The sequence below is a fragment of the Mustela erminea genome, chromosome 6 (assembly GCF_009829155.1).
Source record: "Mustela erminea isolate mMusErm1 chromosome 6, mMusErm1.Pri, whole genome shotgun sequence".
In the NCBI taxonomy this organism is placed as follows: domain Eukaryota; kingdom Metazoa; phylum Chordata; class Mammalia; order Carnivora; family Mustelidae; genus Mustela; species Mustela erminea.
Genome location: NC_045619.1, coordinates 73,147,644 through 73,163,413, shown reverse-complemented (window position 1 = coordinate 73,163,413; position 15,770 = coordinate 73,147,644). Strand labels below are relative to the sequence as shown.

Genomic DNA, 15,770 nt, shown 5'->3' with positions numbered 1-15,770 from the left:
AGTAACCTAAAAGTCCACCAGCCAAAGAGTGGATAAATAGGGCAATGGGGCACTGTACAATAATTAAGTGAAGTAACTACTGTTGCATGCAATGACCAGGAGAATATCACAAAAAATATTAAACAAAACAATATGGTATGAAAGAATATATACAATCTGATTCCATTCATGTAAAGTGCAAAACAGATGAAAATTAAACCACATGTAAAAAACTATAACAGGGGCACCTGGGTGGCTCAATGGGTTAAAGCTTCTGCCTTCAGCTCAGGTCTTGGAGCCCACATAGGGCTCTCTGCTCTCTGCTCAGTAGGGAACTTGCTTCCCCATCTCTTTCTCTCCGCCTGCCTCTCTGCCTACCTGTGATCTCTGTCTGTCAAATAAACAGGTAAAATCTTAAAAAAAAAAAAAAAAAAAAAAGACTTTGACAAAATCAAGATAATTATTATGACAAAATTATGGATTACCTGGGGTGGAGGGAGTTGCAATTGAGGAAGGGACAAAGGGAGATTCTGCAGTGCTTACAATATTCTATTCCCTTCACCTGGGTGGTGGCTACATGAAGAGTGGCTTTGTATTATTTGTTTAAACCATGCTTCCAGTTTGTGTACTTTTTCTGAATATGACGGTATATTTCACAGGTAAAAGATGTTGTTTAAGTACATGAAAAGGATTATTCACCACGACCAAGTGGGATTTATTCCTGGGCTGCAAGGTTGGTTCAACAGCTGCAAATCAGTCAATGTGACACAATACATTAATAAAAGAAAGAACAAGAACCATATGATAACTCTCAACAGATGCTGAAAAAGCATTTGACAAAGTACAGCATCCCTTTCCTGATCAAAGCTCTTCAAAGTGTAGGGATAGAGGGCACATACCTCAATATCATCAAAGCCATCTATGAAAAACCCACCGCAAATATCATTCTCAATGGAGAAAAACTGAGAGCTTTTCGGCTAAGGTCAGGAACACGGCAGGGATGTCCATTATCACCACTGCTATTCAACATAGTACTAGAAGTCCTAGCCTCAGCAAACAGACAACAAAAAGAAATTAAAGGCATCCAAATTGGCAAAGAAGAAGTCAAACTATCACTCTTTGCAGATGATATGATACTTTATGTGGAAAACCCAAAAGATTCCACTCCAAATCTGCTAGAACTTGTACAGGAATTCGGTAAAGTGTCAGGATATAAAATCAATGCACAGGAATCAGTTGCATTTTGATAGGAATTGCATTAAGTGTGTAGATTGCTTTAGGTAGCATAGATATTTTCACAATATTTGTTCTTCCAATCCATGAGCATGGAACAGTTTTCAATTTCTTTGTGTCTTTCTCAATTTCTTTCATGAGTATTTATAGTTTCCTGAATACAGATTCTTTCCTCTTTGGAAAACAATACAGAAGAAAGAAATTCAAGAGTCGATCCCATTTACAATTGCACCCAAAACCATAGGACACCTAGGAATAAACCTAACCAAAGAGGAAAGAATCTGTATTCAGGAAACTATAAATACTCATGAAAGAAATTGAGAAAGACACAAAGAAATTGAAAACTGTTCCATGCTCATGGATTGGAAGAACAAATATTGTGAAAATATCTATGCTACCTAAAGCAATCTACACACTTAATGCAATTCCTATCAAAATCCCAACCATTTTTTTCAAAGAAATGGAACAAATAATCCAAAAATTTATATGGAACCAGAAAAGACCTCGAATAGCCAAAGGAATATTGAAAAAGAAAGCCAAAGTTGGTGGCATCACAATTCTGGACTTCAAGCTCTATTACAAAGCTGTCTTCATCAAGACAGTATGGTACTGGCACAAAAACAGACACAGATCAATGGAACAAAATAGAAAGCCCAGAAATAGACCCTCAACTCTATGGTCAACTAATCTTTGACACAGCAGGAAGGAATGTCCACTGGGAAAAAAGACAGTCTCTTCAACAAATTGTTTTGGGAAAATTGGACAGCCACATGCAGAAAAATGAAACTGGACCATTTCCTTACACCACACACAAAAATAGACTCCAAATGGATGAAAGACCTCAATGTGAGAAAGGAATCCATCAAAATCCTTGAGGAGAACACAGGCAGTGACCTCTTCCACCTCAGCCACAGCAACTTCTTCCTAGAAATATCACCAAAGACAAGGGAAGCAAGGGCAAAAATGAATTATTGGGACTTCGTCAAGATCAAAAGTTTTTGCACAGCAAAGGATACAGTCAACAAAACCAAAAGACAACTGACAGAATGGAAGAAGATATTTGCAAACGATATATCAGATGAAGGGCTAGCATCCAAAATCTATAAAGAACTTATCAAACTCAACACCCAAAGAACAAATAATCCAATCAAGAAATAGGTAGAAGACATGAACAGACATTTCTGCAAAGAATACATCCAGATAGCCAACAGACACATGAAAAAGTGCTTCACTTTACTCAGTATCAGAGAAATACAAATCAAAACCACAATGAGATACCACCTCACACCAGTCAGAATGGCTAAAATTAACAAGTCAGGACATGACAGATGCTGGCGAGGATGCAGAGAAAGGGGAGCCCTCCTACACTGTTGGTGGGAATGCAAGCTGGTGCAGCCACTCTGGAAAAACAGTATGGAGGTTCCTCAAAAAGTTGAAAATAGAGCTACCCTATGCCCCAGGAATAACACTACTGAGTATTTACCCTAAAGATACAAATGTAGTGATCCAAAGGGGCACGTGCACAGAATGTTTATAGCAGCAATGTCTACAACAGCCAAACTATGGAAAGAATCTAGATGTCCATCAGCAGATGAATGGATAAAGAAGAGGTAGTATATATATACAATGGAATACTATGCAGCCATCAAAGGAAATGAAATCTTGCCATTTGCAACGATGTGCATGGAACCAGAGGGTATTATGCTGAGCAAAACAAGTCAATCAGAGAAAGACAATTATCATATTATTTCCCTGATATGAGGAATTTGAGAGAGAGGGGGATTGGGAAGTAGGGAAGGAAAAAAATGAAACAAGATGGGATCGGGAGGGAGACAAATCGTAAGAGATTCTTAATCTCACAGAACAAACTGAGCAGGGGGGAGAGGGGAAGGGAGAGGGTGGTCGGGTTATGGACACTTGGGAGGGTATGTGCAATGGTGAGTACTGTGAAGTGTGTAAGCCTGGCGATTCACAGACCTGTACCCCTGGAGCTAATAATACATTATATGTTAATTTTTTAAAAAGTTAAAAAAAAATTGTTGTTTAGGGGCACCTGGGTAGCTCAGTTGGTTAAGTACCTGCCTTCAGCTCAGGTCATGATCCGGGGTCCTGGGATTGTGCCCCATATCGGGCTCCCTGCTCTGCAGGAAACCTGCTTCCTCTCTCTCTCTCTCTCTCTCTTTTTCTCTGCCTGCTGCTCCCCCTGCTTGTGCTCTGTCAAATAAATAAATAAAATCTTAAAATATATATATATATATATTTTTTTTTTTGAAAAGGCTATTAAGATGTGTAAGACTAGATGTTCCAGAAATTGGATGGGAGGAAATAAAAGACAAACAAAAAATATCATCAGGGTGCCTGGGTGGCTCAGTCTGTTTGGTGTCTGCCTTCAGCTTAGGTCATGATCCCGGGGTCCTTGGACTAAGCCCTGCATTGGACTCCCTGCTCAGCAGGCAGCCTGTTTCTCCCTCTCTTTCTGCCCCTCCCCATGCTATGCTCTCTCTCTCTCCTTTGTGCACGCGCACACACACGTGTGCAAAAATAAATGAATAATATCTTTAAAAAAATATGTTATCAGTAGAGAACACACGCCGTGAAGAAATATAAAGCAGGATAACGAGAGTGGGTTGAGTAGAGAGAACTATTTATTTATAGCTGACAAAATCAGTGTCTCCACAGCCAAGTATACAGCGCTGCTGTGGACACAACAGGAGCAATGCAAAATGAATGCACAGTGAAATTTCAAAGTGTGCCACGTGCAAGAGTTCATAAAGTCTATAAAAGATGGTTCCAACTACACCCAAAGTCCCTGACGGATAAGGATCTAAAAGTGTTAGACTGTTAAAAATTAAAGAAAATAAAATTTAAAAGGCAGTCTATATTTTGGATGCTTCATATGAACATTTTAATAATAAAGTATTTAATAAAGCCTTGAAACAATTAACTCTTCAAATTTAATCTGAGATCTGAGATGTGAAGTTAAGGCTATATGTTATAAGTAACAATAAAGCATCCATTTTTAATTTGAAGAATTAGTTGTTACTTTTATCAACATTTTCATATGTTTATATATTTCAAGAAAGAATTCCAATCAGTACTTTTTCTTTTCCTGACTATGTACTATGAAGTGTTATTCCCAATTTTTAAATGAATTGATCTTTCCTGTATGTCATTTGTTCACAGATAACAAAGGTCCTCAAAATGGATTAAATTTTAAGCCTTCACACTCACCCTTTTCTGTTCAATATATTAGAATACTGCAATTCCACATGGTTCAACCTATTGCTTTTGATCTTAAAAAAAAAAAAAGGCAGTTTCATACAATTTGTCCTAACATGTGGCTCCCACTGTCTAAGCTATGTCCTATTTATGGCACAGTCCTGCCTCCCAGAGCTTGAAGAGTTGGCCATTATGCAGAAATGTGTGTTTTTCACTGTAACTTGTCCTCTCTATTTAAAAGGAATCCACTAACTTCTATTCGGCAAAATCGAAAACACTGATGAGGTTTATACCTTTTTTTAAAACTAGACTATGATTTAGCTCATATATTCAGCAAACATTTGTTTGATCATATGCCATGTGTAAGCACCAAGGTAGAGACAAAAACACGGAAGACAAAGATCACTGGCTCATGAAGCTCACAGATAATCGGCGAAAAAAAGGTTAGGAAACCAACACATACAAGATACCATGGTAAGTGTTACTGAAGTTTGTCCAAAGGAGGAGGTGTCTAAATCAGATTTCTCATTGGGCATTACAAATACAGCATTTTGTTTTGAAATATTATTTCACACATTGTTTAAGCTATAACAAAAACACAACAAATTGGTCAAAAGCAGATATCAGGACAAAATAAATAAAAAATATAAATTCTGAATAAGCTACAGATGAGGTAATAAAGTCTTGAATAATTCCATTTTCTTAATTTTAAGTTGGAATCTTACAAAAACGGAGTGTAAGATCAAAACAGTGTCTTACTTGAATTATAAATCTTCACTTTAAGACAGCAGATGGAGCGCCTTCTGTTCACAGATGGAAAGCCAAGGGCTCAGGAAAGGTAACCACTGGGCCAAAGGCAAAGAGCAAAACAGAGAACCATGGCTCTGAACTTTTATCCCTCCAAAGGTAAGAGACTTTGAATTTCAGAGACTTTTACAGAAATAGAAGATAACTCGTGTAAACTTCTCTAACGTGTTTTCCTCTGAATCAAGGAAACTTGCACATTCAAAGGAAGATTTCAATGACATTGAAAAATTTTGAGTTTTCAGTCAGTGAATTTAAGTTAGTACATTTCTTCTGCTATATAGGATGCTGCTGCTGTGGTTATAAACATCTTTTTTTGTTTTTGTTTTTGTTTAGTTCTGCTTGTTCAAATGCCAAAACTATACACACTCAAGCCTGTAACCTTGTAAGGATGAGGAAGTATATGTAAAATTTAATCATTCAAAGAAACTAATACCCAACATTTTGCTTTTTATTTATAGATCTAGTTCTTCTAATACTGAATCAAAGAAATTGTCTGCTTAGAAAATAAAGATCCTCTCAAATTATGGCACTTCTTTCAATGGAAGCATTGACATGCAGTTTGATAAGAAGGCAAGGGCTCTTCTTTTCACTACATCTGTATCTTTGGGGCAAATACCCAGTAGTGCAATTGCAGGGTCATAGGGAAGCTCTGTTTTTAATTTCTTAAGGAATCTCCACACTGTTTTCCAAAGTGGCTGCACCAACTTGCATTCTCACCAATAGTGTAAGAGGGTACCCCAATGTTCATAGCAGCAATGGCCACAGTCGCCAAATTGTGGAAAGAGCCAAGATGCCCTTCAACGGACGAATGGATAAGGAAGATGTGGTCCATATATACAATGCAGTATTATGCCTCCATCAGAAAGGATGAATACCCAACTTTTGTAGCAACATGGACGGGACTGGAAGAGATTATGCTGAGTGAAATAAGTCAAGCAGAGAGAGTCAATTATCATATGGTTTCACTTACTTGTGGAGCATAAGGAATAACACGGAGAACACTGGGAGATGGAAAGCAGAAATGAGTTGTGGGAAATCAGAGGGGAAGACAAACCATGAGAGACTGTGGACTCTGAGAAACAAACTGAGGGTTTTGGAGGGAAGGGGGGTGGGAAGTTGGGTGAGCCTGGTGGTGGGTATTAAGGAGGGCACATATTGCATGGAGCACTGGGGGTGGTGCATAAACAATGAATTTTGGAACACTGAAAAGAAATAAAGTACAATAAAATGGAAAAAAAAAAAAAGAAGGCAAGGGACACATACACCAAAAACAAGTTGACATAAGAGGAATTTTTAATGGTTAAACAATATCAAAGCAACTTGTTCACCCTTATTAATAATTTAAAAATACAAAATACTGGGGCACTTGGGTGGTTCAGTCAGTTAAGTATCTGCCTTCAGCTCAGGTCATGATCTCAGGGTCCTGGGCTCAAGTCCTGCATTGGGCTCCTTCCTTAGCGAGGAGCCTTCTGCCTCTTCCTCTGCCCCTCTCCCTGCTCATGATCTCTCTCTGTCAAATAAATTAACAAAATCTTTTAAAAAAATAAATAGGGGCACCTGGGTGGCTCAGTCAGTTAAGCATCTGCCTTTGGCTCAGGTCACGATCCCAGGGTCCTGGGATCAAGTGCCACATCGGGCTCCCTGCTTGTTGGGAAGTTTGTTTTTCCCTCTCCCTCTGCCTGCTACTCTGCCTACCTATGATCTCTATCTCTTTGTCAAATAAATAAATAAAATCTTTTTTAAAGATAATAATAAAAATTCAAAACACTATATATGGCATATTACGTTTTACCTATCCAATAAGTAGGGATTTGGGGGAAAGAAGGCATAGATTTCTGTCTCCTTTGTGTACTTATGACCACAATTCTAGCATTTTTCATAATTCACATTTCTAATCACCTGTTTGTTCCTATTAAGATATCCTCAGAGTGATAACAGACTTCAAAAGGCCATGCCTGAGAAGATTTCCTGCAAGAAATGAAAGCACCATGAAATGCTTCTTGGAAAACTGAGGCCCATTTTGACTGAATTTACAGACATTTCAAAGTGAAATTATGCATCTTACCAATGGAATAATATTATTTCTACCCTTAAATTAAATATTCAAACTTTATATGATCACTCTTGGAGTTGCTTTATATGCAGCCAGGTAATCAGCATTGAGAGCTCATAACTGAGGTTAAAAATTTTCATAAAGAAGTAACAGCACCAGGGCACCTGGGTGGCTCAGTCAGCTAAACCACTGCCTTCAGCTCAGAAAATAATCTCGGGATCCAGGAATGGAGTCCTGTAACCAGCTCCACACTCAGCAGGGAGTCTGCCTCTCCCTCTTCCTCTGCCCTCCTCCCTCTAATAAATAAATAAATAGAATCTTTGGGGTGCCTGAGTGAGTCATTCAGGTAGGTGTCTGCTGTCGGCTCAGGTCATAGTCTCGGGATCCTAGGATTGAGCCCGATTTCGGGCTCCCTGCTCAGTGGGGAGTCTGCTTATCCCTCTCCTCTGCCCCCTGCTTGTGCTGCCTCTCTCTCTCAAATGGGTAAATAAAATCTTAAAAAAAAAAATCTTAAGAAGTAACAGCATCATATCATAGCATATTTGCTGATGAACTTCCCACTTATGTCTCCCCATTTAACCTCTTCCCTTCAGTCTATTCTTTTTCACTGAGCTATTTAGTCCAACTAGACTACAGGCAAGGATATATAACAAAAGTAGAGGCAATGATAGAGGAATAATCATCTGTATGTTGCAAAAAGGAAGAAAAAGAAAATATGCCCTTGTCTCTGGATTCTTAGGTTTATAGGATATGGGAGAGAAGAGCAATATCTTCTCCAAAGGGCTGCAGGAGAAGACAAGCAAGGCCAAGAGAAGGAGATGACTATTTCAGGAAGACATTAAGGTACAAGAAAGTCTCCTTGCTGTGGGGCAGGACAACAGACAGTAAATAAGCAGGTGGAGACTAGAGAGTTGGCAGAATAAGAGAATGGGGGAGCAGAAAGAGGCATGGCTGAAGGAGGAGACAAGGCTTTAGGAAGGTAAGAATAAGAGACAAAATGTATCCAATCATAAGTCTCATTTATAGCCTTTCTTCTATTAGACCACAACGAGAGGCATGTAAAGAGGTTATATTCTTGACTCTTGGCATTTTAAAAATATTAAATCTTTATAAAATTTATCTGTCATGTTAAAAAAAAATTCCATCTTTGCCAAAACAGAAAAGAAGCCAGTGAACCAAGTAACTCATTGTGAGTATAATTATAAACATTTAGCGTTTTGAATATGAGAAAAAGAAAAGCTTTCATTTAATAGTTTTTCATAATCTGGAGACAGAATCCATCCACCATATATTTTCAGGGAAACAAGAAACATGCTTGGAGGAAGCCCAGAGGATCCTGCTGTTAAATCAAGACCCATGCAGGAAAAAAAATTACCCACTCCACAATAACATGACATGTAACACAAAGGCAATGGTACTTATCCAGCAGGGAAGGGCCCCTTCCATACAGGGACTCCCGCCGCCTGACTTAATTACAGTGCAGCAAGGCAATCCACTACAAAGAGTGCAACCCAAAGGAGGACCGCTAAGATCTGCCCAAAGTATCGGGACAGATGGTTCTGCTGCTTTTCATCTGGTAGAAGACCTTCTAGAAAAACCTGAAAATGGATACATGCCAACAAGTTTTCCACTACCGATACATTTTTCTAAGTCTACCATATGCTACTATAAAAATAATCCTTAACTTCAGAATCAATCAGCAAGTATTTACAGAGCCATGACTAGGTGTAAAGGGATAGGAAAAGGTCTAAAGCAGCTTACCACCTAGTTTAGGGATGTGTATTAAAGGCTGATTTAATTTAAGAACATTTTTTTTTCTTTATGCTGCACACAAAAGGAAAAAAGAGAGGCCATAAAAGCAATGCCTTAAAATTTCTGAAATAACAACAAACACAAATTCACAGAAACAGTATGGGTCTACATTAGAAAAGACGGCGTTAACCACAGATGGTGCAGTAAAACCTAATTCAGCAGCAAAGGGAACACTTGTTAAAAGCAGTTACCTTAACAACCACAGGGCATAGGACAGATTAGCTTCCCCACTTATGAAGCTATCATGCAGTTTCTAGATAAGACCACCGAGTAAATTCTCTTGTAAAAAGTTTTCAAGAAAATGGAAATTGAACTACAAACTTACTAAAGAAAGACCAAGTTATTCCTGTCATACTGTTTTAGGAAATTAATGCACATGCAGCTTTCTTGCAAGCAGCAAATTCTACCATCCTGCTTACTTTATAGTCTATGAATCAATAAAAATTACAAATTCTTCATTCTTATGTGTGAATGTACAATAATGCCATGTAAGAAATTTATAGTTATTGTATAATTTCATAGCATATATATACATTAGTAAATATGCACACACATTCACATTTCCTACTCATAACAACTTTATGAACTTTAAAAAAACACAGCTCAGGGGTACGTGGGTGGCTCAGCTGGTGAAGCATCTGCCTTCAGTTCAGGTCATGATCCTCGGATCGAGTCCCACATGGGGCTCCAGTCTCATGGGGAACGGCTTCTCCATCTTTACCTCTGTGCTCGCTCGCTCTCTCTCTCTCAAATAAATAAAATCTTAAAAAAAAAAAAAAACCAACACAGCTCAATTAGTTTGAGCTACATAAATATATATAAAGCACACGGAGAACTGCTTGACACATAACCAGCACTATGTATGTCTAAGCTATTACCCCACCATAATAGTATTATTATTATTGTTGCTGTTGATACTATTATTTAAGAACGTAAGTTTTGAAGTCACACCGCTGATTCAAATTTTTGTTACATCACAAGTTACTCTATCTGTGCCCTGATTTTCTCATTCATACAATGCAATTTATTTTAATAATAAAAATATATACTTCAGGGGCGCCTGGGTGGCTCAGTGGGTTAAGCCTCTGCCTTCGGCTCAGGTCATGATCCCAGGGTGCTGGGATCGAGCCCCACATCGGGCTCTCTGCTCAGCGGGGAGCCTGCTTCCTCCTCTTTCTCTGCCTGCCTCTCTGCCTATTTGTGATCTCTCTCTCTGTCCAATAAATAAATTATATCATAGGCTATCAAGAGTATTAAAATAAGTATTAAGTATTTAGCACAATACTCAGTGTTTGGTTGACGCAAACACAATTTAGTAATTTTTACAGTTTAAATTTTTGGCTTTGGTCTCCTAGGCAGTAAATAGGGGATATGAATTAAAAACCAGAGAGCACCTACTATAGCCACACTGCTAGAAAACATAGAAAAGAGGCCATTTAAATGAATAGATACAATTAAGTATTATTTATGATATAGTAGCAAAAAGTAACATATGTTGCACTGTGTATTGGGTGAAACTAAGTACCAAAGGCTTTATAGGAGGTAACATAATCAGGTCAGATACTCCAGTAGGACAAACAACCAACCAGACTAACTAGCTTGTTCTCTTTCTTTCTGCTATGACTTTTCCCTTTTTGAAAAATATAAAGTATATATCCAAGCAATGAATCACTACAGTAAATATTTGATAGTATTACTCCAGGTCACAAAAGCAAAATAACTTGTTAATAAGGTAACCAGCTTTAAAATACTATGTATATAATGGAAATCAGAGTCTTGATAAACGAAACAGTGCCCAAGCTCCAGATATCAACGGCTACATCTGGAACCATAAGCAAAGCTGGTAACAAAGCTTCTAAATAAGAAACTGGCAAATGTTTAACCACATCCTTATTTTCTTAAGAATGTACAACCTGGGCACAAAGTGGTCCAAGTCAATATGGCTGGACATTCTTCTGGAGAGATTAGGATTCACAGCAAGACTAGGAGGCTGAGGGTCTGGAGGAAGAGGGAGAGGTATCTGAAGTAGGGGAAGGCAGGAGGTGACCAGTCATTCCTTTTTTCTCTATTCTCTTTTCCTCCACCCTCAAAATCCACTGGTAAATACATTTATTCATCAAAATGTCCAGTTCATTGCTTGGTGATATAAAGTTGAATAAGATGTAAAGAATCTAGTAAAGAAAACAAACAAATATCAATGGTCCCAGAACAGGGGAACATTACAGTTACCTTAAGTTTTATAGGAAAACACAGATATCAGCTAACCAGCTAACCAGAAGGTATACTTTGGGTAAAGTTATATATCAGATGCTCCTGTATATACTCTCGTTTGAAAAGAATTATCAGTCCTATTTATGGTTCTTGTTCTGTAGATGAAGAAATGGAGTCTTCAAGATGTAAGAGATAGAACTCAGAATGAAATTGGGGCCCTCTTAATCCAAGTCCAGGGCTCTCTGTAAGACACCATGATGCTTCTCCACCTCCTCTACTTTCTCATTCTTGACTTGCCTTTGTCTATTTTTTTTCCCCTAGAAGGGCAAGAGAGTGTCAGCATCTAGATCAGAAGTCAAAACTCAAATGTCAATAGGGAAGTGGCAGATGATGTAAATGAGGAAAATAGAAGAGGATATAGATGAGATGGTGGGGACTGTGGCTAATTGAAGGTTCATGCCCTTTCTGAAGGAGACTCGCTTAGCTCTGATGTCATGCAGAATGTAGACCCAGGGCTTTGTGAAATCTTCCAGTTTTTTGAGAGAGTTCAGAAATCCAGTCTTTTCATATAACTCTCCGTATTATTATCATTATTTTTTTAAGAAGCTCCCTAAATCAAATGTTTCCTAATCACTGGGCTGAATTCTGCCTATGAGATAGCAGTTTGCAATCTCTGCTCTAGATGACAGGTGGCCAATCTGACTGGCATGCTCTCCATCACTATGGTATTTCACCCCTAGGGTTAAACAACCAAGAAGTCATTGCAAAGCAAGCCACAGGACTGGTGCAACCGTTGTCATCAGGATTTTATTTTAATTCTGCAGTATGAACGGGACAGGTGTGTTTAATGACAGAATCTCAGGTATGAAAACAAATTAGACATCATCTGTTCCAAAGTCCATCGAGTGCCTGCCTCACTTCCTGGACATCCCTTAGTGAGTAGCTAATGAGTGAGTCTCTCTCCTCGGAAGTCCTGCTAATTTTCATCTACTCTAGTCTTAACCCTCTTCCTATTAAGGCCCCTCTTCCTATTAAGCTGAGCTCTCCGTCCTTATATCTGCTACCTGTTTGTTCCTTGATTATGCCTAGAGCACAATATTCCAGCAGTGGATGGACTCTCATTTGTCATCACAGCCTGAACAAAGTTTCATGAATCTAGTACACTTGCCTCCCTTGCCCCTTGGGACTATGGAATGATATAGCAATGCAAGTAAGTCAACAAATATCCACACTGAAGGGGAAAGAGAGCTGGTTTTTTTTCTACCAGTCATCTTTTTAAGACTTAATTCCACTTTAAGGATGCATTTATGCCCTAATCTCCATGTTCCTAATCTAGAATATACACATTGCATCTTAACTCTTTAATTTTAAAAATACAATCATTTTGGGCATCTGGGTGGCTCAGCTGGTTAAGCAACTACCTTCAGCTCAGGTCATGATCCTGGAATCCCAGGATCGAGTCTGCATCAGGATCCCCGCTTAGTAGGGAGTCTGCTTCTCCCTCTGACCCTCCCTCTTCTCATGTTCTCTCTATAAAAATACATCCATTTTAATAACCAGATGAGGTTGCCTTCATAGAATATTAAAAGAGTATTTGATTTCATAGGAAGGAATTTCACACGAAGAAAATGACTTAACTTTTAAATTTAGCTTTTAAATGAAAACTAAGAAATATGGTTATATATCCAATGTGTACCATGAAATGTAGCCAACTTAATTCCAGCAAATTACATCATAGAACATAATAACTATAGGAAGATGCTTATTTATCTGTCAAAGTCATGAATCCTTTCCAAATGTTAAATGCTTTTGGCTGACATATTTTAAAATTCTTTTTTAAACAGAACATCAAAATTGGGTGGTGCCTGGGTGGTGCAGTCAGTTAAGTGTCTGACTCTTGGTTTCAGCTCAGGTTAGGATCTCAAGGTCATGAGACTGAGCTCCGTGAGACTCTGCGCTCCGTGTGGAGTCAGCTTAAGACTTTCTCTCCCTCTCCCCCAACCCCCGTGTGTGTGCTTGTGTCCGTTCTGTCTCTGTTCCGTCTCTGTCTCAGATACATAAATCCTTAAAAACCAAAAAAAGAAGAACATTAGGGCACCTGGGTGGCTCAGTCTGTTAAGGATCTGGTTGCCTTTAGCTCAGGTAATGATCTCAGGGTCTTGGGACTGCGCATCCCTTCAAGCTCCCTGCTCAGCAGGGAGCTTGCTTCTCCCTCTCCCTGCCTCTCCCCTTGTTTGTGTTCTCTCTCTCTCTCGTAAGTAAATAAAATCTTAAAAAAAAAATAAAAAGAACATCAAAACTGGGGTCCATAAGAATTTGAAAATTCAAACAAATATGGAGTATTTCATCTCTAAATAGAATTGTGAAATGTTATCCTTCTCCTTCATTTTCTAATCTCCTTATCATATGATTTCTTTGTATTATTCTTAACCTCTTAAGAAACCCCCAAACCAGGAGCCATCCTCATTTTCTTTTGCTCCCACGTCCAAGTAATTATCAAATCTTTCAGTACCCTGCATGAGATCATCCCCTCCCCCAAGGAGATTCCCTCCAGTCCAAGCCATACCATCTAATACGGGAACTGGAGCCACAGCCTTCCTAACTTGTCTATCTCATTCTGTCCACAGTCTGTAAGGGGAAGAGCCATAGTGAATTTTTAAAACATTTATCAGATCACATCACTCCAGTGGCTGCGCATTATGCTTAAAATAAAATGCAGATCTCTTGCCAGGGCTCAAGGACCTGGTTGCTGTTCACCTCTCTACCCTCCTTTCTAATTTCTAACATCCCTACCCCCAACTCCTTCACTCCAGCTTTCAGAGATTCTCCATCGGGGGGCAGGCCTGGCACCTTGCAGGAGGAATAAGGAGTGTTCAAAATGTGTGAGAATGTTTCTGGCTTTGTATTTCTTTTCTTTTTATTTACTTATTTTTTAATGGAGATACAATTGACAAATAACAATGTATTAGTCGGGGCGCCTGGGTGGCTCAGTGGGTTAAACCTCTGCCTTCAGCTCAGGTCATGATCTCAGGGACCTGGGATCAAGCCCCGCATCGGGCTCTCTGCTCAGCAGGGAGCCTGCTTCCCTCCCTCTCTGCCTGCCTCTCTGCCTACTTGTAGTCTCTCTCTGTCAAATAAATAAATAAAATCTTAAAAAAAAAAAAACCCACAATGTATTAGTTTTAGGTATATAACACAATGAGTTGGTGAATGTATATGCTACAAAATGATTACCACAATAAATTTAGTTAACATCCATCACTGCACATAGTTACAATTTTTTCTTGTGATGAGAACTTTTTAAGATCTACTCTCTTTCCAAGTTTCGAATATGCAATACAGGACTGTTAACTACAGTCACCATGGTGTACAGTGAGTGCACTTTTGTAATCACAATGACTTGGGAAGGGGCCACCACTGGCATTTAGTAGGCAGCAGATCAGGGATGTGAAACATTGCACCAAAGAACCCATGGCCCCACAACACAGCCCAGTTCTACACTACAAAGGATCATGGTACCCACACAACAGGAATATCCATGCCATTTTCACAAACACCAAGCTCGTTCTCACCTCAGGGTCTTTGCATTTGCAGTTACTTTCAGCCCAGGACACTCTGAAATCTTTCCTGGCTTGCTCCTTCTCACCACTTGGGAAGTCATCTCCTTTGAAGATGGACCAGCCCTCATTTTTTAAATAGCCTCCCCTAAGAGCATCCCTGCCAGTGTTATTACTTTTTTACCCTGCTTTGTTCACATTTTAGCATACATCATTATGCAAAATTTTTTTATTTATTTGTTTACTCTTTTATTGCTTTTCTCCCCCATTGGTATCTCAACCCCTTGAGGGAATTTGTACCCACAGCACCTAACAATGCCTGGGATAGAGCAGCTGTTCAATAATCGTCTGTGAGATGAATAAATATCTATAATAACTTTTCTTATTTAGGGTTAGGAACGAATAAAACTTCATTTTGATGTACAGTGTCACCTACTCATCATTCCACAGCACAGAGAGGTAATGGTAAATTTTATTTATTTTTTATTTTTTTTTTAGATTTTATTTATTTATTTGACAGACAGAGATCACAAGTAGACAGAGAGGCAGGCAGAGAGAGAGGGAGGAAAGCCCTCCCCACTGAGCAGAGAGCCCGATATGGGGCTCCATCCCAGGTCCCTGAGATCATGACCTGAGCCGAAGACAGAGGCTTAACCCACTGAGCCACCCAGGCACCCTGTAACGGTAAATTGTAAATGTTCTAAGTCACCACTTTACTCTTTCAGAGAATGTGAAAGAGGGTGTTTTTGGTTTTGTTTTTTTGTTTTGTTTTGATATTTTTTGTGTGAGCACCATATTTCTGTAAGCCTCACAGTAAATGTGTCACTTTTGGCTAACATGGTCAGTAGACCAAGGGTAGAAGTGCTTCCAAGGGCAAAAGTAAACACACGTGATGGTAG

The 15,770-nt window shown here is 39.0% G+C and overlaps 1 protein-coding gene across 12 annotated transcripts in view; it reads right to left on the bottom strand.

Annotated features, from left to right (window-relative positions):
* Positions 1 to 15,770, bottom strand: part of BICD1 (BICD cargo adaptor 1) — a 221,608-nt gene that overhangs the window by 185,564 nt on the left and 20,274 nt on the right. The window lies entirely within an intron of this gene.